Genomic DNA, 23,613 nt, shown 5'->3' on the forward strand with positions numbered 1-23,613 from the left:
AAACGAGGCTTCCAAGTGAGAAGCAACTGAAACGATGCAAATTCAAACAACTTTCTAACACATAAAACCAGTCAGTGTATACGTTACAATAATCCTTCTGAATAAAACAAATCTTGTCTGTTTAAAACTGTCACCTGGCATTACATTTGTCCAGGTTCATATTCACTGTACTGTGTACTGGGTTACATTTTGGTAAATAAAAAGCAGTATATTATTCTCACATTTGCCCCAACTTGATAGCCTTACTGTTACAAGAAACAAAGGCAGTACTAAAGTTGGAGATTAATTCAAAATAAAACGTTGTTGTAGGATACGATTGACAAACAACATTGATTTGAAGAGTTACTGGTTGAAATGCAGCAATAAAGCTACCCCAAAGAAAAGCACTTACTACAAGAAAAGTAAAGTGAATGCCCCTTTTTGAAGTAGCCTGAAAGTGTTCATTTCTATCAAAAATAAAGCTGGAGATGGACTGTTCTCAATGGAGATAGACAGAGTGAAATATCTGATGAAAAAATCAACTACAGAGTACCCCAACAAAAAGCACTTACTTTTAAAAACAACGAGTTAGTGCTTAAGTTAAAGTAATCATTGTGACTATTACAATCTGTAAGTATTTCAACTCCTGGGACAATAAAGTGTTGTTTTAAAGAAATACAACTAAGACTTACTTAATTCCAGCATGTGCAAATCCTTGGTGAAACAAATCTTCCTTCTTAGTGGCAATGTCTTCTCCTTCTGGATACCTTGCAGGAATGTTCCTACTACAAAAATGCTCCCTTTTTATGTTCGGGTAGAAATCTGGCAAGAACGGGACTATTTGCAGCCAAGCCCCTTTCTTGCACCGTCGTTATATTTGTCTCAATGAAAATGATTTAACCTCCTTCTGCTTTACTAAACAAAAGATAGTGTTGAGTACCCAATCAGCAGTCTCACACATGTAGTTTCTATGTCAATACAAGTGTTAATACTTATTGAACCCATTGTCCATTTATTTGATAGATATGACATAACATTTTGTAAAATAACCCTTGCGCCCACATTCTGATTGTTAAAACACATTATTGGTAAATTGAAAAAAATACAGCCAAGATCTACCCCAACAAAAAGCACTTACTAATGCAATGAACGAGTTAGTGCTTTTGTTAAAGTAATCCTTGTGACTATAAGACATTTCTGGATCAGCCTTATCCTTTCACAGTTAATTTTGTGAACATTTTCATTCATTTTTCGATTTTCTAATGTTTGGATGAGAAACAGCAGAGAAGAGAAGCTTAGTATCCTCAAATTTTGCCCCAACTTGATAGCACTTACTCTTATTTATAAAAGACAGTACTAAAGTTGAAGTAGAATTCAAAAGGAACTGTTGTAGCTTTGGATATAAAAACACAACATGTTGAGATACTGGCTGATAAACGCCAATAAAGCTACCCCAAAGAAAAGCACTTACTATAATAAATGAAAGAGAATGCCTTTTTTGAAGTAGCCTGCATGGTTAAAAAATGATGTTGATATAATTGGTCGTTGGTGAATTCTAAAATATCATTAGCAAAGTAAAGAGTAATTCCTTTTCTGCCCCAAAACCTGTAGAAACGAGGCTTCCAAGTGAGAAGCAACTGAAACGATGCAAATTCAAACAACTTTCTAACACATAAAACCAGTCAGTGTATACGTTACAATAATCCTTCTGAATAAAACAAATCTTGTCTGTTTAAAACTGTCACCTGGCATTACATTTGTCCAGGTTCATATTCACTGTACTGTGTACTGGGTTACATTTTGGTAAATAAAAAGCAGTATATTATTCTCACATTTGCCCCAACTTGATAGCCTTACTGTTACAAGAAACAAAGGCAGTACTAAAGTTGGAGATTAATTCAAAATAAAACGTTGTTGTAGGATACGATTGACAAACAACATTGATTTGAAGAGTTACTGGTTGAAATGCAGCAATAAAGCTACCCCAAAGAAAAGCACTTACTACAAGAAAAGTAAAGTGAATGCCCCTTTTTGAAGTAGCCTGAAAGTGTTCATTTCTATCAAAAATAAAGCTGGAGATGGACTGTTCTCAATGGAGATAGACAGAGTGAAATATCTGATGAAAAAATCAACTACAGAGTACCCCAACAAAAAGCACTTACTTTTAAAAACAACGAGTTAGTGCTTAAGTTAAAGTAATCATTGTGACTATTACAATCTGTAAGTATTTCAACTCCTGGGACAATAAAGTGTTGTTTTAAAGAAATACAACTAAGACTTACTTAATTCCAGCATGTGCAAATCCTTGGTGAAACAAATCTTCCTTCTTAGTGGCAATGTCTTCTCCTTCTGGATACCTTGCAGGAATGTTCCTACTACAAAAATGCTCCCTTTTTATGTTCGGGTAGAAATCTGGCAAGAACGGGACTATTTGCAGCCAAGCCCCTTTCTTGCACCGTCGTTATATTTGTCTCAATGAAAATGATTTAACCTCCTTCTGCTTTACTAAACAAAAGATAGTGTTGAGTACCCAATCAGCAGTCTCACACATGTAGTTTCTATGTCAATACAAGTGTTAATACTTATTGAACCCATTGTCCATTTATTTGATAGATATGACATAACATTTTGTAAAATAACCCTTGCGCCCACATTCTGATTGTTAAAACACATTATTGGTAAATTGAAAAAAATACAGCCAAGATCTACCCCAACAAAAAGCACTTACTAATGCAATGAACGAGTTAGTGCTTTTGTTAAAGTAATCCTTGTGACTATAAGACATTTCTGGATCAGCCTTATCCTTTCACAGTTAATTTTGTGAACATTTTCATTCATTTTTCGATTTTCTAATGTTTGGATGAGAAACAGCAGAGAAGAGAAGCTTAGTATCCTCAAATTTTGCCCCAACTTGATAGCACTTACTCTTATTTATAAAAGACAGTACTAAAGTTGAAGTAGAATTCAAAAGGAACTGTTGTAGCTTTGGATATAAAAACACAACATGTTGAGATACTGGCTGATAAACGCCAATAAAGCTACCCCAAAGAAAAGCACTTACTATAATAAATGAAAGAGAATGCCTTTTTTGAAGTAGCCTGCATGGTTAAAAAATGATGTTGATATAATTGGTCGTTGGTGAATTCTAAAATATCATTAGCAAAGTAAAGAGTAATTCCTTTTCTGCCCCAAAACCTGTAGAAACGAGGCTTCCAAGTGAGAAGCCACTGAAACGATGCAAATTCAAACAACTTTCTAACACATAAAACCAGTCAGTGTATACGTTACAATAATCCTTCTGAATAAAACAAATCTTGTCTGTTTAAAACTGTCACCTGGCATTACATTTGTCCAGGTTCATATTCACTGTACTGTGTACTGGGTTACATTTTGGTAAATAAAAAGCAGTATATTATTCTCACATTTGCCCCAACTTGATAGCCTTACTGTTACAAGAAACAAAGGCAGTACTAAAGTTGGAGATTAATTCAAAATAAAACGTTGTTGTAGGATACGATTGACAAACAACATTGATTTGAAGAGTTACTGGTTGAAATGCAGCAATAAAGCTACCCCAAAGAAAAGCACTTACTACAAGAAAAGTAAAGTGAATGCCCCTTTTTGAAGTAGCCTGAAAGTGTTCATTTCTATCAAAAATAAAGCTGGAGATGGACTGTTCTCAATGGAGATAGACAGAGTGAAATATCTGATGAAAAAATCAACTACAGAGTACCCCAACAAAAAGCACTTACTTTTAAAAACAACGAGTTAGTGCTTAAGTTAGAGTAATCATTGTGACTATTACAATCTGTAAGTATTTCAACTCCTGGGACAATAAAGTGTTGTTTTAAAGAAATACAACTAAGACTTACTTAATTCCAGCATGTGCAAATCCTTGGTGAAACAAATCTTCCTTCTTAGTGGCAATGTCTTCTCCTTCTGGATACCTTGCAGGAATGTTCCTACTACAAAAATGCTCCCTTTTTATGTTCTGGGAGAAATCTGGCAGGAATGTTCCTGCTACAAAAATGCTCCCTTTTTGTAGTAGGACTATTTGCAGCCAAGCCCCTTTCTTGCACCGTCGTTATATTTGTCTCAATGAAAATGATTTAACCTCCTTCTGCTTTACTAAACAAAAGATAGTGTTGAGTACCCAATCAGCAGTCTCACACATGTAGTTTCTATGTCAATACAAGTGTTAATACTTATTGAACCCATTGTCCATTTATTTGATAGATATGATATAACATTTTGTAAAATAACCCTTGCGCCCGCATTCTGATTGTTAAAACACATTATTGGTAAATTGAAAAAAAATACAGCCAAGATCTACCCCAACAAAAAGCACTTACTAATGCAATGAACGAGTTAGTGCTTTTGTTAAAGTAATCCTTGTGACTATAAGACATTTCTGGATCAGCCTTATCCTTTCACAGTTAATTTTGTGAAGATTTTCATTCATTTTTCGATTTTCTAATGTTTGGATGAGAAACAGCAGAGAAGAGAAGCTTAGTATCCTCAAATTTTGCCCCAACTTGATAGCACTTACTCTTATTTATAAAAGACAGTACTAAAGTTGAAGTAGAATTCAAAAGGAACTGTTGTAGCTTTGGATATAAAAACACAACATGTTGAGATACTGGCTGATAAACGCCAATAAAGCTACCCCAAAGAAAAGCACTTACTATAATAAATGAAAGAGAATGCCTTTTTCTGAAGTAGCCTGCATGGTTAAAAAACGATGTTGATATAATTGGTCGTTGGTGAATTCTAAAATATCATTAGCAAAGTAAAGATTAATTCCTTTTCTGCCCCAAAACCTGTAGAATCGAGGCTTCCAAGTGAGAAGAAGCAACTGAAACGATGCAAATTCAAACAACTTTCTAACACATAAAACCAGTCAGTGTATACGTTACAATAATCCTTCTGAATAAAACAAATCTTGTCTGTTTAAAACTGTCACCTGGCATTACATTTGTCCAGGTTCATATTCACTGTACTGTGCACTGGGTTACATTTTGGTAAATAAAAAGCAGTATATTATTCTCACATTTGCCCCAACTTGATAGCCTTACTGTTACAAGAAACAAAGGCAGTACTAAAGTTGGAGATTAATTCAAAATAAAACGTTGTTGTAGGATACGATTGACAAACAACATTGATTTGAAGAGTTACTGGTTGAAATGCAGCAATAAAGCTACCCCAAAGAAAAGCACTTACTACAAGAAAAGTAAAGTGAATGCCCCTTTTTGAAGTAGCCTGAAAGTGTTCATTTCTATCAAAAATAAAGCTGGAGATGGACTGTTCTCAATGGAGATAGACAGAGTGAAATATCTGATGAAAAAATCAACTACAGAGTACCCCAACAAAAAGCACTTACTTTTAAAAACAACGAGTTAGTGCTTAAGTTAAAGTAATCATTGTGACTATTACAATCTGTAAGTATTTCAACTCCTGGGACAATAAAGTGTTGTTTTAAAGAAATACAACTAAGACTTACTTAATTCCAGCATGTGCAAATCCTTGGTGAAACAAATCTTCCTTCTTAGTGGCAATGTCTTCTCCTTCTGGATACCTTGCAGGTATGTTCCTACTACAAAAATGCTCCCTTTTTATGTTCGGGTAGAAATCTGGCAAGAACGGGACTATTTGCAGCCAAGCCCCTTTCTTGCACCGTCGTTATATTTGTCTCAATGAAAATGATTTAACCTCCTTCTGGTTTACTAAACAAAAGATAGTGTTGAGTACCCAATCAGCAGTCTCACACATGTAGTTTCTATGTCAATACAAGTGTTAATACTTATTGAACCCATTGTTCATTTATTTGATAGATATGACATAACATTTTGTAAAATAACCCTTGCGCCCGCATTCTGATTGTTAAAACACATTATTGGTAAATTGAAAAAAAATACAGCCAAGATCTACCCCAACAAAAAGCACTTACTAATGCAATGAACGAGTTAGTGCTTTTGTTAAAGTAATCCTTGTGACTATAAGACATTTCTGGATCAGCCTTATCCTTTCACAGTTAATTTTGTGAAGATTTTCATTCATTTTTCAATTTTCTAATGTTTGGATGAGAAACAGCAGAGAAGAGAAGCTTAGTATCCTCAAATTTTGCCCCAACTTGATAGCACTTACTCTTATTTATAAAAGACAGTACTAAAGTTGAAGTAGAATTCAAAAGGAACTGTTGTAGCTTTGGATATAAAAACACAACATGTTGAGATACTGGCTGATAAACGCCAATAAAGCTACCCCAAAGAAAAGCACTTACTATAATAAATGAAAGAGAATGCCCCTTTTTGAAGTAGCCTGCATGGTTAAAAAACGATGTTGATATAATTGGTCGTTGGTGAATTCTAAAATATCATTAGCAAAGCAAAGAGTAATTCCTTTTCTGCCCCAAAACCTGTAGAATCGAGGCTTCTAAGTGAGAAGCAACTGAAACGATGCAAATTCAAACAACTTTCTAACACATAAAACCAGTCAGTTACAATAATCCTTCTGAATAAAACAAATCTTGTCTGTTTAAAACTGTCACCTGGCATTACATTTGTCCAGGTTCATATTCACTGTACTGTGCACTGGGTTACATTTTGGTAAATAAAAAGCAGTATATTATTCTCACATTTGCCCCAACTTGATAGCCTTACTGTTACAAGAAACAAAGGCAGTACTAAAGTTGGAGATTAATTCAAAATAAAACGTTGTTGTAGGATACGATTGACAAACAACATTGATTTGAAGAGTTACTGGTTGAAATGCAGCAATAAAGCTACCCCAAAGAAAAGCACTTACTACAAGAAAAGTAAAGTGAATGCCCCTTTTTGAAGTAGCCTGAAAGTGTTCATTTCTATCAAAAATAAAGCTGGAGATGGACTGTTCTCAATGGAGATAGACAGAGTGAAATATCTGATGAAAAAATCAACTACAGAGTACCCCAACAAAAAGCACTTACTTTTAAAAACAACGAGTTAGTGCTTAAGTTAAAGTAATCATTGTGACTATTACAATCTGTAAGTATTTCAACTCCTGGGACAATAAAGTGTTGTTTTAAAGAAATACAACTAAGACTTACTTAATTCCAGCATGTGCAAATCCTTGGTGAAACAAATCTTCCTTCTTAGTGGCAATGTCTTCTCCTTCTGGATACCTTGCAGGTATGTTCCTACTACAAAAATGCTCCCTTTTTATGTTCGGGTAGAAATCTGGCAAGAACGGGACTATTTGCAGCCAAGCCCCTTTCTTGCACCGTCGTTATATTTGTCTCAATGAAAATGATTTAACCTCCTTCTGCTTTACTAAACAAAAGATAGTGTTGAGTACCCAATCAGCAGTCTCACACATGTAGTTTCTATGTCAATACAAGTGTTAATACTTATTGAACCCATTGTCCATTTATTTGATAGATATGATATAACATTTTGTAAAATAACCCTTGCGCCCGCATTCTGATTGTTAAAACACATTATTGGTAAATTGAAAAAAAATACAGCCAAGATCTACCCCAACAAAAAGCACTTACTAGTGCAATGAACGAGTTAGTGCTTTTGTTAAAGTAATCCTTGTGACTATAAGACATTTCTGGATCAGCCTTATCCTTTCACAGTTAATTTTGTGAACATTTTTCATTCATTTTTCGATTTTCTAATGTTTGGATGAGAAACAGCAGAGAAGAGAAGCTTAGTATCCTCAAATTTTGCCCCAACTTGATAGCACTTACTCTTATTTATAAAAGACAGTACTAAAGTTGAAGTAGAATTCAAAAGGAACTGTTGTAGCTTTGGAAATAAAAACACAACATGTTGAGATACTGGCTGATAAACGCCAATAAAGCTACCCCAAAGAAATCACTTACTATAATAAATGAAAGAGAATGCCTTTTTTGAAGTAGCCTGCATGGTTAAAAAATGATGTTGATATAATTGGTCGTTGGTGAATTCTAAAATATCATTAGCAAAGTAAAGAGTAATTCCTTTTCTGCCCCAAAACCTGTAGAAACGAGGCTTCCAAGTGAGAAGCAACTGAAACGATGCAAATTCAAACAACTTTCTAACACATAAAACCAGTCAGTGTATACGTTACAAAAATCCTTCTGAATAAAACAAATCTTGTCTGTTTAAAACTGTCACCTGGCATTACATTTGTCCAGGTTCATATTCACTGTACTGTGTACTGGGTTACATTTTGGTAAATAAAAAGCAGTATATTATTCTCACATTTGCCCCAACTTGATAGCCTTACTGTTACAAGAAACAAAGGCAGTACTAAAGTTGGAGATTAATTCAAAATAAAACGTTGTTGTAGGATACGATTGACAAACAACATTGATTTGAAGAGTTACTGGTTGAAATGCAGCAATAAAGCTACCCCAAAGAAAAGCACTTACTACAAGAAAAGTAAAGTGAATGCCCCTTTTTGAAGTAGCCTGAAAGTGTTCATTTCTATCAAAAATAAAGCTGGAGATGGACTGTTCTCAATGGAGACAGAGAGAGTGAAATATCTGATGAAAAAATCAACTACAGAGTACCCCAACAAAAAGCACTTACTTTTAAAAACAACAAGTTAGTGCTTAAGTTAAAGTAATCATTGTGACTATTACAATCTGTAAGTATTTCAACTCCTGGGACAATAAAGTGTTGTTTTAAAGAAATACAACTAAGACTTACTTAATTCCAGCATGTGCAAATCCTTGGTGAAACAAATCTTCCTTCTTAGTGGCAATGTCTTCTCCTTCTGGATACCTTGCAGGAATGTTCCTACTACAAAAATGCTCCCTTTTTATGTTCGGGTAGAAATCTGGCAAGAACGGGACTATTTGCAGCCAAGCCCCTTTCTTGCACCGTCGTTATATTTGTCTCAATGAAAATGATTTAACCTCCTTCTGCTTTACTAAACAAAAGATAGTGTTGAGTACCCAATCAGCAGTCTCACACATGTAGTTTCTATGTCAACACAAGTGTTAATACTTATTGAACCCATTGTCCATTTATTTGATAGATATGATATAACATTTTGTAAAATAACCCTTGCGCCCGCATTCTGATTGTTAAAACACATTATTGGTAAATTGAAAAAAAATACAGCCAAGATCTACCCCAACAAAAAGCACTTACTAATGCAATGAACGAGTTAGTGCTTTTGTTAAAGTAATCCTTGTGACTATAAGACATTTCTGGATCAGCCTTATCCTTTCACAGTTAATTTTGTGAACATTTTCATTCATTTTTCGATTTTCTAATGTTTGGATGAGAAACAGCAGAGAAGAGAAGCTTAGTATCCTCAAATTTTGCCCCAACTTGATAGCACTTACTCTTATTTATAAAAGACAGTACTAAAGTTGAAGTAGAATTCAAAAGGAACTGTTGTAGCTTTGGATATAAAAACACAACATGTTGAGATACTGGCTGATAAACGCCAATAAAGCTACCCCAAAGAAAAGCACTTACTATAATAAATGAAAGAGAATGCCTTTTTTGAAGTAGCCTGCATGGTTAAAAAATGATGTTGATATAATTGGTCGTTGGTGAATTCTAAAATATCATTAGCAAAGTAAAGAGTAATTCCTTTTCTGCCCCAAAACCTGTAGAAACGAGGCTTCCAAGTGAGAAGCAACTGAAACGATGCAAATTCAAACAACTTTCTAACACATAAAACCAGTCAGTGTATACGTTACAATAATCCTTCTGAATAAAACAAATCTTGTCTGTTTAAAACTGTCACCTGGCATTACATTTGTCCAGGTTCATATTCACTGTACTGTGTACTGGGTTACATTTTGGTAAATAAAAAGCAGTATATTATTCTCACATTTGCCCCAACTTGATAGCCTTACTGTTACAAGAAACAAAGGCAGTACTAAAGTTGGAGATTAATTCAAAATAAAACGTTGTTGTAGGATACGATTGACAAACAACATTGATTTGAAGAGTTACTGGTTGAAATGCAGCAATAAAGCTACCCCAAAGAAAAGCACTTACTACAAGAAAAGTAAAGTGAATGCCCCTTTTTGAAGTAGCCTGAAAGTGTTCATTTCTATCAAAAATAAAGCTGGAGATGGACTGTTCTCAATGGAGATAGACAGAGTGAAATATCTGATGAAAAAATCAACTACAGAGTACCCCAACAAAAAGCGCTTACTTTTAAAAACAACAAGTTAGTGCTTAAGTTAAAGTAATCATTGTGACTATTACAATCTGTAAGTATTTCAACTCCTGGGACAATAAAGTGTTGTTTTAAAGAAATACAACTAAGACTTACTTAATTCCAGCATGTGCAAATCCTTGGTGAAACAAATCTTCCTTCTTAGTGGCAATGTCTTCTCCTTCTGGATACCTTGCAGGAATGTTCCTACTACAAAAATGCTCCCTTTTTATGTTCGGGTAGAAATCTGGCAAGAACGGGACTATTTGCAGCCAAGCCCCTTTCTTGCACCGTCGTTATATTTGTCTCAATGAAAATGATTTAACCTCCTTCTGCTTTAATAAACAAAAGATAGTGTTGAGTACCCAATCAGCAGTCTCACACATGTAGTTTCTATGTCAATACAAGTGTTAATACTTATTGAACCCATTGTCCATTTATTTGATAGATATGACATAACATTTTGTAAAATAACCCTTGCGCCCGCATTCTGATTGTTAAAACACATTATTGGTAAATTGAAAAAAAATACAGCCAAGATCTACCCCAACAAAAAGCACTTACTAGTGCAATGAACGAGTTAGTGCTTTTGTTAAAGTAATCCTTGTGACTATAAGACATTTCTGGATCAGCCTTATCCTTTCACAGTTAATTTTGTGAACATTTTCATTCATTTTTCGATTTTCTAATGTTTGGATGAGAAACAGCAGAGAAGAGAAGCTTAGTATCCTCAAATTTTGCCCCAACTTGATAGCACTTACTCTTATTTATAAAAGACAGTACTAAAGTTGAAGTAGAATTCAAAAGGAACTGTTGTAGCTTTGGATATAAAAACACAACATGTTGAGATACTGGCTGATAAACGCCAATAAAGCTACCCCAAAGAAAAGCACTTACTATAATAAATGAAAGAGAATGCCTTTTTTGAAGTAGCCTGCATGGTTAAAAAATGATGTTGATATAATTGGTCGTTGGTGAATTCTAAAATATCATTAGCAAAGTAAAGAGTAATTCCTTTTCTGCCCCAAAACCTGTAGAAACGAGGCTTCCAAGTGAGAAGCAACTGAAACGATGCAAATTCAAACAACTTTCTAACACATAAAACCAGTCAGTGTATACGTTACAATAATCCTTCTGAATAAAACAAATCTTGTCTGTTTAAAACTGTCACCTGGCATTACATTTGTCCAGGTTCATATTCACTGTACTGTGTACTGGGTTACATTTTGGTAAATAAAAAGCAGTATATTATTCTCACATTTGCCCCAACTTGATAGCCTTACTGTTACAAGAAACAAAGGCAGTACTAAAGTTGGAGATTAATTCAAAATAAAACGTTGTTGTAGGATACGATTGACAAACAACATTGATTTGAAGAGTTACTGGTTGAAATGCAGCAATAAAGCTACCCCAAAGAAAAGCACTTACTACAAGAAAAGTAAAGTGAATGCCCCTTTTTGAAGTAGCCTGAAAGTGTTCATTTCTATCAAAAATAAAGCTGGAGATGGACTGTTCTCAATGGAGATAGACAGAGTGAAATATCTGATGAAAAAATCAACTACAGAGTACCCCAACAAAAAGCACTTACTTTTAAAAACAACGAGTTAGTGCTTAAGTTAAAGGAATCATTGTGACTATTACAATCTGTAAGTATTTCAACTCCTGGGACAATAAAGTGTTGTTTTAAAGAAATACAACTAAGACTTACTTAATTCCAGCATGTGCAAATCCTTGGTGAAACAAATCTTCCTTCTTAGTGGCAATGTCTTCTCCTTCTGGATACCTTGCAGGAATGTTCCTACTACAAAAATGCTCCCTTTTTATGTTCGGGTAGAAATCTGGCAAGAACGGGACTATTTGCAGCCAAGCCCCTTTCTTGCACCGTCGTTATATTTGTCTCAATGAAAATGATTTAACCTCCTTCTGCTTTACTAAACAAAAGATAGTGTTGAGTACCCAATCAGCAGTCTCACACATGTAGTTTCTATGTCAATACAAGTGTTAATACTTATTGAACCCATTGTCCATTTATTTGATAGATATGACATAACATTTTGTAAAATAACCCTTGCGCCCGCATTCTGATTGTTAAAACACATTATTGGTAAATTGAAAAAAATACAGCCAAGATCTACCCCAACAAAAAGCACTTACTAATGCAATGAACGAGTTAGTGCTTTTGTTAAAGTAATCCTTGTGACTATAAGACATTTCTGGATCAGCCTTATCCTTTCACAGTTAATTTTGTGAACATTTTCATTCATTTTTCGATTTTCTAATGTTTGGATGAGAAACAGCAGAGAAGAGAAGCTTAGTATCCTCAAATTTTGCCCCAACTTGATAGCACTTACTCTTATTTATAAAAGACAGTACTAAAGTTGAAGTAGAATTCAAAAGGAACTGTTGTAGCTTTGGATATAAAAACACAACATGTTGAGATACTGGCTGATAAACGCCAATAAAGCTACCCCAAAGAAAAGCACTTACTATAATAAATGAAAGAGAATGCCTTTTTTGAAGTAGCCTGCATGGTTAAAAAATGATGTTGATATAATTGGTCGTTGGTGAATTCTAAAATATCATTAGCAAAGTAAAGAGTAATTCCTTTTCTGCCCCAAAACCTGTAGAAACGAGGCTTCCAAGTGAGAAGCCACTGAAACTATGCAAATTCAAACAACTTTCTAACACATAAAACCAGTCAGTGTATACGTTACAATAATCCTTCTGAATAAAACAAATCTTGTCTGTTTAAAACTGTCACCTGGCATTACATTTGTCCAGGTTCATATTCACTGTACTGTGTACTGGGTTACATTTTGGTAAATAAAAAGCAGTATATTATTCTCACATTTGCCCCAACTTGATAGCCTTACTGTTACAAGAAACAAAGGCAGTACTAAAGTTGGAGATTAATTCAAAATAAAACGTTGTTGTAGGATACGATTGACAAACAACATTGATTTGAAGAGTTACTGGTTGAAATGCAGCAATAAAGCTACCCCAAAGAAAAGCACTTACTACAAGAAAAGTAAAGTGAATGCCCCTTTTTGAAGTAGCCTGAAAGTGTTCATTTCTATCAAAAATAAAGCTGGAGATGGACTGTTCTCAATGGAGATAGACAGAGTGAAATATCTGATGAAAAAATCAACTACAGAGTACCCCAACAAAAAACACTTACTTTTAAAAACAACGAGTTAGTGCTTAAGTTAAAGTAATCATTGTGACTATTACAATCTGTAAGTATTTCAACTCCTGGGACAATAAAGTGTTGTTTTAAAGAAATACAACTAAGACTTACTTAATTCCAGCATGTGCAAATCCTTGGTGAAACAAATCTTCCTTCTTAGTGGCAATGTCTTCTCCTTCTGGATACCTTGCAGGAATGTTCCTACTACAAAAATGCTCCCTTTTTATGTTCGGGTAGAAATCTGGCAAGAACGGGACTATTTGCAGCCAAGCCCCTTTCTTGCACCGTCGTTATATTTGTCTCAATGAAAATGATTTAACCTCCTTCTGCTTTACTAAACAAAAGATAGTGTTGAGTACCCAATCAGCAGTCTCACACATGTAGTTTCTATGTCAGTACAAGTGTTAATACTTATTGAACCCATTGTCCATTTATTTGATAGATATGACATAACATTTTGTAAAATAACCCTTGTGCCCGCATTCTGATTGTTAAAACACATTATTGTTAAATTGAAAAAAAAAAACAGCCAAGATCTACCCCAACAAAAAGCACTTACTAATGCAATGAACGAGTTAGTGCTTTTGTTAAAGTAATCCTTGTGACTATAAGACATTTCTGGATCAGCCTTATCCTTTCACAGTTAATTTTGTGAACATTTTCATTCATTTTTCGATTTTCTAATGTTTGGATGAGAAACAGCAGAGAAGAGAAGCTTAGTATCCTCAAATTTTGCCCCAAGTTGATAGCACTTACTCTTATTTATAAAAGACAGTACTAAAGTTGAAGTAGAATTCAAAAGGAACTGTTGTAGCTTTGGATATAAAAACACAACATGTTGAGATACTGGCTGATAAACGCCAATAAAGCTACCCCAAAGAAAAGCACTTACTATAATAAATGAAAGAGAATGCCCTTTTTTGAAGTAGCCTGCATGGTTAAAAAACGATGTTGATATAATTGGTCGTTGGTGAATTCTAAAATATCATTAGCAAAGTAAAGAGTAATTCCTTTTCTGCCCCAAAACCTGTAGAAACGAGGCTTCCAAGTGAGAAGCAACTGAAACGATGCAAATTCAAACAACTTTCTAACACATAAAACCAGTCAGTGTATACGTTACAATAATCCTTCTGAATAAAACAAATCTTGTCTGTTTAAAACTGTCACCTGGCATTACATTTGTCCAGGTTCATATTCACTGTACTGTGTACTGGGTTACATTTTGGTAAATAAAAAGCAGTATATTATTCTCACATTTGCCCCAACTTGATAGCCTTACTGTTACAAGAAACAAAGGCAGTACTAAAGTTGGAGATTAATTCAAAATAAAACGTTGTTGTAGGATACGATTGACAAACAACATTGATTTGAAGAGTTACTGGTTGAAATGCAGCAATAAAGCTACCCCAAAGAAAAGCACTTACTACAAGAAAAGTAAAGTGAATGCCCCTTTTTGAAGTAGCCTGAAAGTGTTCATTTCTATCAAAAATAAAGCTGGAGATGGACTATTCTCAATGGAGATAGACAGAGTGAAATATCTGATGAAAAAATCAACTACAGAGTACCCCAACAAAAAGCACTTACTTTTAAAAACAACGAGTTAGTGCTTAAGTTAAAGTAATCATTGTGACTATTACAATCTGTAAGTATTTCAACTCCTGGGACAATAAAGTGTTGTTTTAAAGAAATACAACTAAGACTTACTTAATTCCAGCATGTGCAAATCCTTGGTGAAACAAATCTTCCTTCTTAGTGGCAATGTCTTCTCCTTCTGGATACCTTGCAGGAATGTTCCTACTACAAAAATGCTCCCTTTTTATGTTCTGGGAGAAATCTGGCAGGAATGTTCCTGCTACAAAAATGCTCCCTTTTTGTAGTAGGACTATTTGCAGCCAAGCCCCTTTCTTGCACCGTCGTTATATTTGTCTCAATGAAAATGATTTAACCTCCTTCTGGTTTACTAAACAAAAGATAGTGTTGAGTACCCAATCAGCAGTCTCACACATGTAGTTTCTATGTCAATACAAGTGTTAATACTTATTGAACCCATTGTCCATTTATTTGATAGATATGACATAACATTTTGTAAAATAACCCTTGCGCCCGCATTCTGATTGTTAAAACACATTATTGGTAAATTGAAAAAAAATACAGCCAAGATCTACCCCAACAAAAAGCACTTACTAATGCAATGAACGAGTTAGTGCTTTTGTTAAAGTAATCCTTGTGACTATAAGACATTTCTGGATCAGCCTTATCCTTTCACAGTTAATTTTGTGAAGATTTTCATTCATTTTTCAATTTTCTAATGTTTGGATGAGAAACAGCAGAGAAGAGAAGCTTAGTATCCTCAAATTTTGACCCAACTTGATAGCACTTACTCTTATTTATAAAAGACAGTACTAAAGTTGAAGTAGAATTCAAAAGGAACTGTTGTAGCTTTGGATATAAAAACACAACATGTTGAGATACTGGCTGATAAACGCCAATAAAGCTACCCCAAAGAAAAGCACTTACTATAATAAATGAAAGAGAATGCCCCTTTTTGAAGTAGCCTGCATGGTTAAAAAACGATGTTGATATAATTGGTCGTTGGTGAATTCTAAAATATCATTAGCAAAGCAAAGAGTAATTCCTTTTCTGCCCCAAAACCTGTAGAATCGAGGCTTCTAAGTGAGAAGCAACTGAAACGATGCAAATTCAAACAACTTTCTAACACATAAAACCAGTCAGTTACAATAATCCTTCTGAATAAAACAAATCTTGTCTGTTTAAAACTGTCACCTGGCATTACATTTGTCCAGGTTCATATTCACTGTACTGTGCACTGGGTTACATTTTGGTAAATAAAAAGCAGTATATTATTCTCACATTTGCCCCAACTTGATAGCCTTACTGTTACAAGAAACAAAGGCAGTACTAAAGTTGGAGATTAATTCAAAATAAAACGTTGTTGTAGGATACGATTGACAAACAACATTGATTTGAAGAGTTACTGGTTGAAATGCAGCAATAAAGCTACCCCAAAGAAAAGCACTTACTACAAGAAAAGTAAAGTGAATGCCCCTTTTTGAAGTAGCCTGAAAGTGTTCATTTCTATCAAAAATAAAGCTGGAGATGGACTGTTCTCAATGGAGATAGACAGAGTGAAATATCTGATGAAAAAATCAACTACAGAGTACCCCAACAAAAAGCACTTACTTTTAAAAACAACGAGTTAGTGCTTAAGTTAATGTAATCATTGTGACTATTACAATCTGTAAGTATTTCAACTCCTGGGACAATAAAGTGTTGTTTTAAAGAAATACAACTAAGACTTACTTAATTCCAGCATGTGCAAATCCTTGGTGAAACAAATCTTCCTTCTTAGTGGCAATGTCTTCTCCTTCTGGATACCTTGCAGGTATGTTCCTACTACAAAAATGCTCCCTTTTTATGTTCGGGTAGAAATCTGGCAAGAACGGGACTATTTGCAGCCAAGCCCCTTTCTTGCACCGTCATTATATTTGTCTCAATGAAAATGATTTAACCTCCTTCTGCTTTACTAAACAAAAGATAGTGTTGAGTACCCAATCAGCAGTCTCACACATGTAGTTTCTATGTCAATACAAGTGTTAATACTTATTGAACCCATTGTCCATTTATTTGATAGATATGACATAACATTTTGTAAAATAACCCTTGCGCCCGCATTCTGATTGTTAAAACACATTATTGGTAAATTGAAAAAAAATACAGCCAAGATCTACCCCAACAAAAAGCACTTACTAGTGCAATGAACGAGTTAGTGCTTTTGTTAAAGTAATCCTTGTGACTATAAGACATTTCTGGATCAGCCTTATCCTTTCACAGTTAATTTTGTGAACATTTTCATTCATTTTTCGATTTTCTAATGTTTGGATGAGAAACAGCAGAGAAGAGAAGCTTAGTATCCTCAAATTTTGCCCCAACTTGATAGCACTTACTCTTATTTATAAAAGACAGTACTAAAGTTGAAGTAGAATTCAAAAGGAACTGTTGTAGCTTTGGATATAAAAACACAACATGTTGAGATACTGGCTGATAAACGCCAATAAAGCTACCCCAAAGAAAAGCACTTACTATAATAAATGAAAGAGAATGCCTTTTTTGAAGTAGCCTGCATGGTTAAAAAATGATGTTGATATAATTGGTCGTTGGTGAATTCTAAAATATCATTAGCAAAGTAAAGAGTAATTCCTTTTCTGCCCCAAAACCTGTAGAAACGAGGCTTCCAAGTGAGAAGCAACTGAAACGATGCAAATTCAAACAACTTTCTAACACATAAAACCAGTCAGTGTATACGTTACAATAATCCTTCTGAATAAAACAAATCTTGTCTGTTTAAAACTGTCACCTGGCATTACATTTGTCCAGGTTCATATTCACTGTACTGTGTACTGGGTTACATTTTGGTAAATAAAAAGCAGTATATTATTCTCACATTTGCCCCAACTTGATAGCCTTACTGTTACAAGAAACAAAGGCAGTACTAAAGTTGGAGATTAATTCAAAATAAAACGTTGTTGTAGGATACGATTGACAAACAACATTGATTTGAAGAGTTACTGGTTGAAATGCAGCAATAAAGCTACCCCAAAGAAAAGCACTTACTACAAGAAAAGTAAAGTGAATGCCCCTTTTTGAAGTAGCCTGAAAGTGTTCATTTCTATCAAAAATAAAGCTGGAGATGGACTGTTCTCAATGGAGATAGACAGAGTGAAATATCTGATGAAAAAATCAACTACAGAGTACCCCAACAAAAAGCACTTACTTTTAAAAACAACGAGTTAGTGCTTAAGTTAAAGTAATCATTGTGACTATTACAATCTGTAAGTATTTCAACTCCTGGGACAATAAAGTGTTGTTTTAAAGAAATACAACTAAGACTTACTTAATTCCAGCATGTGCAAATCCTTGGTGAAACAAATCTTCCTTCTTAGTGGCAATGTCTTCTCCTTCTGGATACCTTGCAGGAATGTTCCTACTACAAAAATGCTCCCTTTTTATGTTCGGGTAGAAATCTGGCAAGAACGGGACTATTTGCAGCCAAGCCCCTTTCTTGCACCGTCGTTATATTTGTCTCAATGAAAATGATTTAACCTCCTTCTGCTTTAATAAACAAAAGATAGTGTTGAGTACCCAATCAGCAGTCTCACACATGTAGTTTCTATGTCAATACAAGTGTTAATACTTATTGAACCCATTGTCCATTTATTTGATAGATATGACATAACATTTTGTAAAATAACCCTTGCGCCCGCATTCTGATTGTTAAAACACATTATTGGTAAATTGAAAAAAAATACAGCCAAGATCTACCCCAACAAAAAGCACTTACTAGTGCAATGAACGAGTTAGTGCTTTTGTTAAAGTAATCCTTGTGACTATAAGACATTTCTGGATCAGCCTTATCCTTTCACAGTTAATTTTGTGAACATTTTCATTCATTTTTCGATTTTCTAATGTTTGGATGAGAAACAGCAGCGAAGAGAAGCTTAGTATCCTCAAATTTTGCCCCAACTTGATAGCACTTACTCTTATTTATAAAAGACAGTACTAAAGTTGAAGTAGAATTCAAAAGGAACTGTTGTAGCTTTGGATATAAAAACACAACATGTTGAGATACTGGCTGATAAACGCCAATAAAGCTACCCCAAAGAAAAGCACTTACTATAATAAATGAAAGAGAATGCCTTTTTTGAAGTAGCCTGCATGGTTAAAAAATGATGTTGATATAATTGGTCGTTGGTGAATTCTAAAATATCATTAGCAAAGTAAAGAGTAATTCCTTTTCTGCCCCAAAACCTGTAGAAACGAGGCTTCCAAGTGAGAAGCAACTGAAACGATGCAAATTCAAACAACTTTCTAACACATAAAACCAGTCAGTGTATACGTTACAATAATCCTTCTGAATAAAACAAATCTTGTCTGTTTAAAACTGTCACCTGGCATTACATTTGTCCAGGTTCATATTCACTGTACTGTGTACTGGGTTACATTTTGGTAAATAAAAAGCAGTATATTATTCTCACATTTGCCCCAACTTGATAGCCTTACTGTTACAAGAAACAAAGGCAGTACTAAAGTTGGAGATTAATTCAAAATAAAACGTTGTTGTAGGATACGATTGACAAACAACATTGATTTGAAGAGTTACTGGTTGAAATGCAGCAATAAAGCTACCCCAAAGAAAAGCACTTACTACAAGAAAAGTAAAGTGAATGCCCCTTTTTGAAGTAGCCTGAAAGTGTTCATTTCTATCAAAAATAAAGCTGGAGATGGACTGTTCTCAATGGAGATAGACAGAGTGAAATATCTGATGAAAAAATCAACTACAGAGTACCCCAACAAAAAGCACTTACTTTTAAAAACAACGAGTTAGTGCTTAAGTTAAAGTAATCATTGTGACTATTACAATCTGTAAGTATTTCAACTCCTGGGACAATAAAGTGTTGTTTTAAAGAAATACAACTAAGACTTACTTAATTCCAGCATGTGCAAATCCTTGGTGAAACAAATCTTCCTTCTTAGTGGCAATGTCTTCTCCTTCTGGATACCTTGCAGGAATGTTCCTACTACAAAAATGCTCCCTTTTTATGTTCGGGTAGAAATCTGGCAAGAACGGGACTATTTGCAGCCAAGCCCCTTTCTTGCACCGTCGTTATATTTGTCTCAATGAAAATGATTTAACCTCCTTCTGCTTTACTAAACAAAAGATAGTGTTGAGTACCCAATCAGCAGTCTCACACATGTAGTTTCTATGTCAATACAAGTGTTAATACTTATTGAACTCATTGTCCATTTATTTGATAGATATGATATAACATTTTGTAAAATAACCCTTGCGCCTGCATTCTGATTGTTAAAACACATTATTGGTAAATTGAAAAAAATACAGCCAAGATCTACCCCAACAAAAAGCACTTACTAATGCAATGAACGAGTTAGTGCTTTTGTTAAAGTAATCCTTGTGACTATAAGACATTTCTGGATCAGCCTTATCCTTTCACAGTTAATTTTGTGAACATTTTCATTCATTTTTCGATTTTCTAATGTTTGGATGAGAAACAGCAGAGAAGAGAAGCTTAGTATCCTCAAATTTTGCCCCAACTTGATAGCACTTACTCTTATTTATAAAAGACAGTACTAAAGTTGAAGTAGAATTCAAAAGGAACTGTTGTAGCTTTGGATATAAAAACACAACATGTTGAGATACTGGCTGATAAACGCCAATAAAGCTACCCCAAAGAAAAGCACTTACTATAATAAATGAAAGAGAATGCCTTTTTTGAAGTAGCCTGCATGGTTAAAAAATGATGTTGATATAATTGGTCGTTGGTGAATTCTAAAATATCATTAGCAAAGTAAAGAGTAATTCCTTTTCTGCCCCAAAACCTGTAGAAACGAGGCTTCCAAGTGAGAAGCAACTGAAACGATGCAAATTCAAACAACTTTCTAACACATAAAACCAGTCAGTGTATACGTTACAATAATCCTTCTGAATAAAACAAATCTTGTCTGTTTAAAACTGTCACCTGGCATTACATTTGTCCAGGTTCATATTGTACTGTACTGTGTACTGGGTTACATTTTGGTAAATAAAAAGCAGTATATTATTCTCACATTTGCCCCAACTTGATAGCCTTACTGTTACAAGAAACAAAGGCAGTACTAAAGTTGGAGATTAATTCAAAATAAAACGTTGTTGTAGGATACGATTGACAAACAACATTGATTTGAAGAGTTACTGGTTGAAATGCAGCAATAAAGCTACCCCAAAGAAAAGCACTTACTACAAGAAAAGTAAAGTGAATGCCCCTTTTTGAAGTAGCCTGAAAGTGTTCATTTCTATCAAAAATAAAGCTGGAGATGGACTGTTCTCAATGGAGATAGACAGAGTGAAATATCTGATGAAAAAATCAACTACAGAGTACCCCAACAAAAAGCACTTACTTTTAAAAACAACGAGTTAGTGCTTAAGTTAAAGTAATCATTGTGACTATTACAATCTGTAAGTATTTCAACTCCTGGGACAATAAAGTGTTGTTTTAAAGAAATACAACTAAGACTTACTTAATTCCAGCATGTGCAAATCCTTGGTGAAACAAATCTTCCTTCTTAGTGGCAATGTCTTCTCCTTCTGGATACCTTGCAGGAATGTTCCTACTACAAAAATGCTCCCTTTTTATGTTCGGGTAGAAATCTGGCAAGAACGGGACTATTTGCAGCCAAGCCCCTTTCTTGCACCGTCGTTATATTTGTCTCAATGAAAATGATTTAACCTCCTTCTGCTTTACTAAACAAAAGATAGTGTTGAGTACCCAATCAGCAGTCTCACACATGTAGTTTCTATGTCAATACAAGTGTTAATACTTATTGAACTCATTGTCCATTTATTTGATAGATATGATATAACATTTTGTAAAATAACCCTTGCGCCTGCATTCTGATTGTTAAAACACATTATTGGTAAATTGAAAAAAATACAGCCAAGATCTACCCCAACAAAAAGCACTTACTAATGCAATGAACGAGTTAGTGCTTTTGTTAAAGTAATCCTTGTGACTATAAGACATTTCTGGATCAGCCTTATCCTTTCACAGTTAATTTTGTGAACATTTTCATTCATTTTTCGATTTTCTAATGTTTGGATGAGAAACAGCAGAGAAGAGAAGCTTAGTATCCTCAAATTTTGCCCCAACTTGATAGCACTTACTCTTATTTATAAAAGACAGTACTAAAGTTGAAGTAGAATTCAAAAGGAACTGTTGTAGCTTTGGATATAAAAACACAACATGTTGAGATACTGGCTGATAAACGCCAATAAAGCTACCCCAAAGAAAAGCACTTACTATAATAAATGAAAGAGAATGCCTTTTTTGAAGTAGCCTGCATGGTTAAAAAATGATGTTGATATAATTGGTCGTTGGTGAATTCTAAAATATCATTAGCAAAGTAAAGAGTAATTCCTTTTCTGCCCCAAAACCTGTAGAAACGAGGCTTCCAAGTGAGAAGCAACTGAAACGATGCAAATTCAAACAACTTTCTAACACATAAAACCAGTCAGTGTATACGTTACAATAATCCTTCTGAATAAAACAAATCTTGTCTGTTTAAAACTGTCACCTGGCATTACATTTGTCCAGGTTCATATTCACTGTACTGTGTACTGGGTTACATTTTGGTAAATAAAAAGCAGTATATTATTCTCACATTTGCCCCAACTTGATAGCCTTACTGTTACAAGAAACAAAGGCAGTACTAAAGTTGGAGATTAATTCAAAATAAAACGTTGTTGTAGGATACGATTGACAAACAACATTGATTTGAAGAGTTACTGGTTGAAATGCAGCAATAAAGCTACCCCAAGAAAAGCACTTACTACAAGAAAAGTAAAGTGAATGCCCCTTTTTGAAGTAGCCTGAAAGTGTTCATTTCTATCAAAAATAAAGCTGGAGATGGACTGTTCTCAATGGAGATAGACAGAGTGAAATATCTGATGAAAAAATCAACTACAGAGTACCCCAACAAAAAGCGCTTACTTTTAAAAACAACAAGTTAGTGCTTAAGTTAAAGTAATCATTGTGACTATTACAATCTGTAAGTATTTCAACTCCTGGGACAATAAAGTGTTGTTTTAAAGAAATACAACTAAGACTTACTTAATTCCAGCATGTGCAAATCCTTGGTGAAACAAATCTTCCTTCTTAGTGGCAATGTCTTCTCCTTCTGGATACCTTGCAGGAATGTTCCTACTACAAAAATGCTCCCTTTTTATGTTCGGGTAGAAATCTGGCAAGAACGGGACTATTTGCAGCCAAGCCCCTTTCTTGCACCGTCGTTATATTTGTCTCAATGAAAATGATTTAACCTCCTTCTGCTTTACTAAACAAAAGATAGTGTTGAGTACCCAATCAGCAGTCTCACACATGTAGTTTCTATGTCAATACAAGTGTTAATACTTATTGAACCCATTGTCCATTTATTTGATAGATATGACATAACATTTTGTAAAATAACCCTTGCGCCCGCATTCTGATTGTTAAAACACATTATTGGTAAATTGAAAAAAAATACAGCCAAGATCTACCCCAACAAAAAGCACTTACTAGTGCAATGAACGAGTTAGTGCTTTTGTTAAAGTAATCCTTGTGACTATAAGACATTTCTGGATCAGCCTTATCCTTTCACAGTTAATTTTGTGAACATTTTCATTCATTTTTCGATTTTCTAATGTTTGGATGAGAAACAGCAGAGAAGAGAAGCTTAGTATCCTC

The sequence above is a fragment of the Acipenser ruthenus genome, chromosome 56, assembly GCF_902713425.1.
Source record: "Acipenser ruthenus chromosome 56, fAciRut3.2 maternal haplotype, whole genome shotgun sequence".
Classification (NCBI taxonomy): domain Eukaryota; kingdom Metazoa; phylum Chordata; class Actinopteri; order Acipenseriformes; family Acipenseridae; genus Acipenser; species Acipenser ruthenus.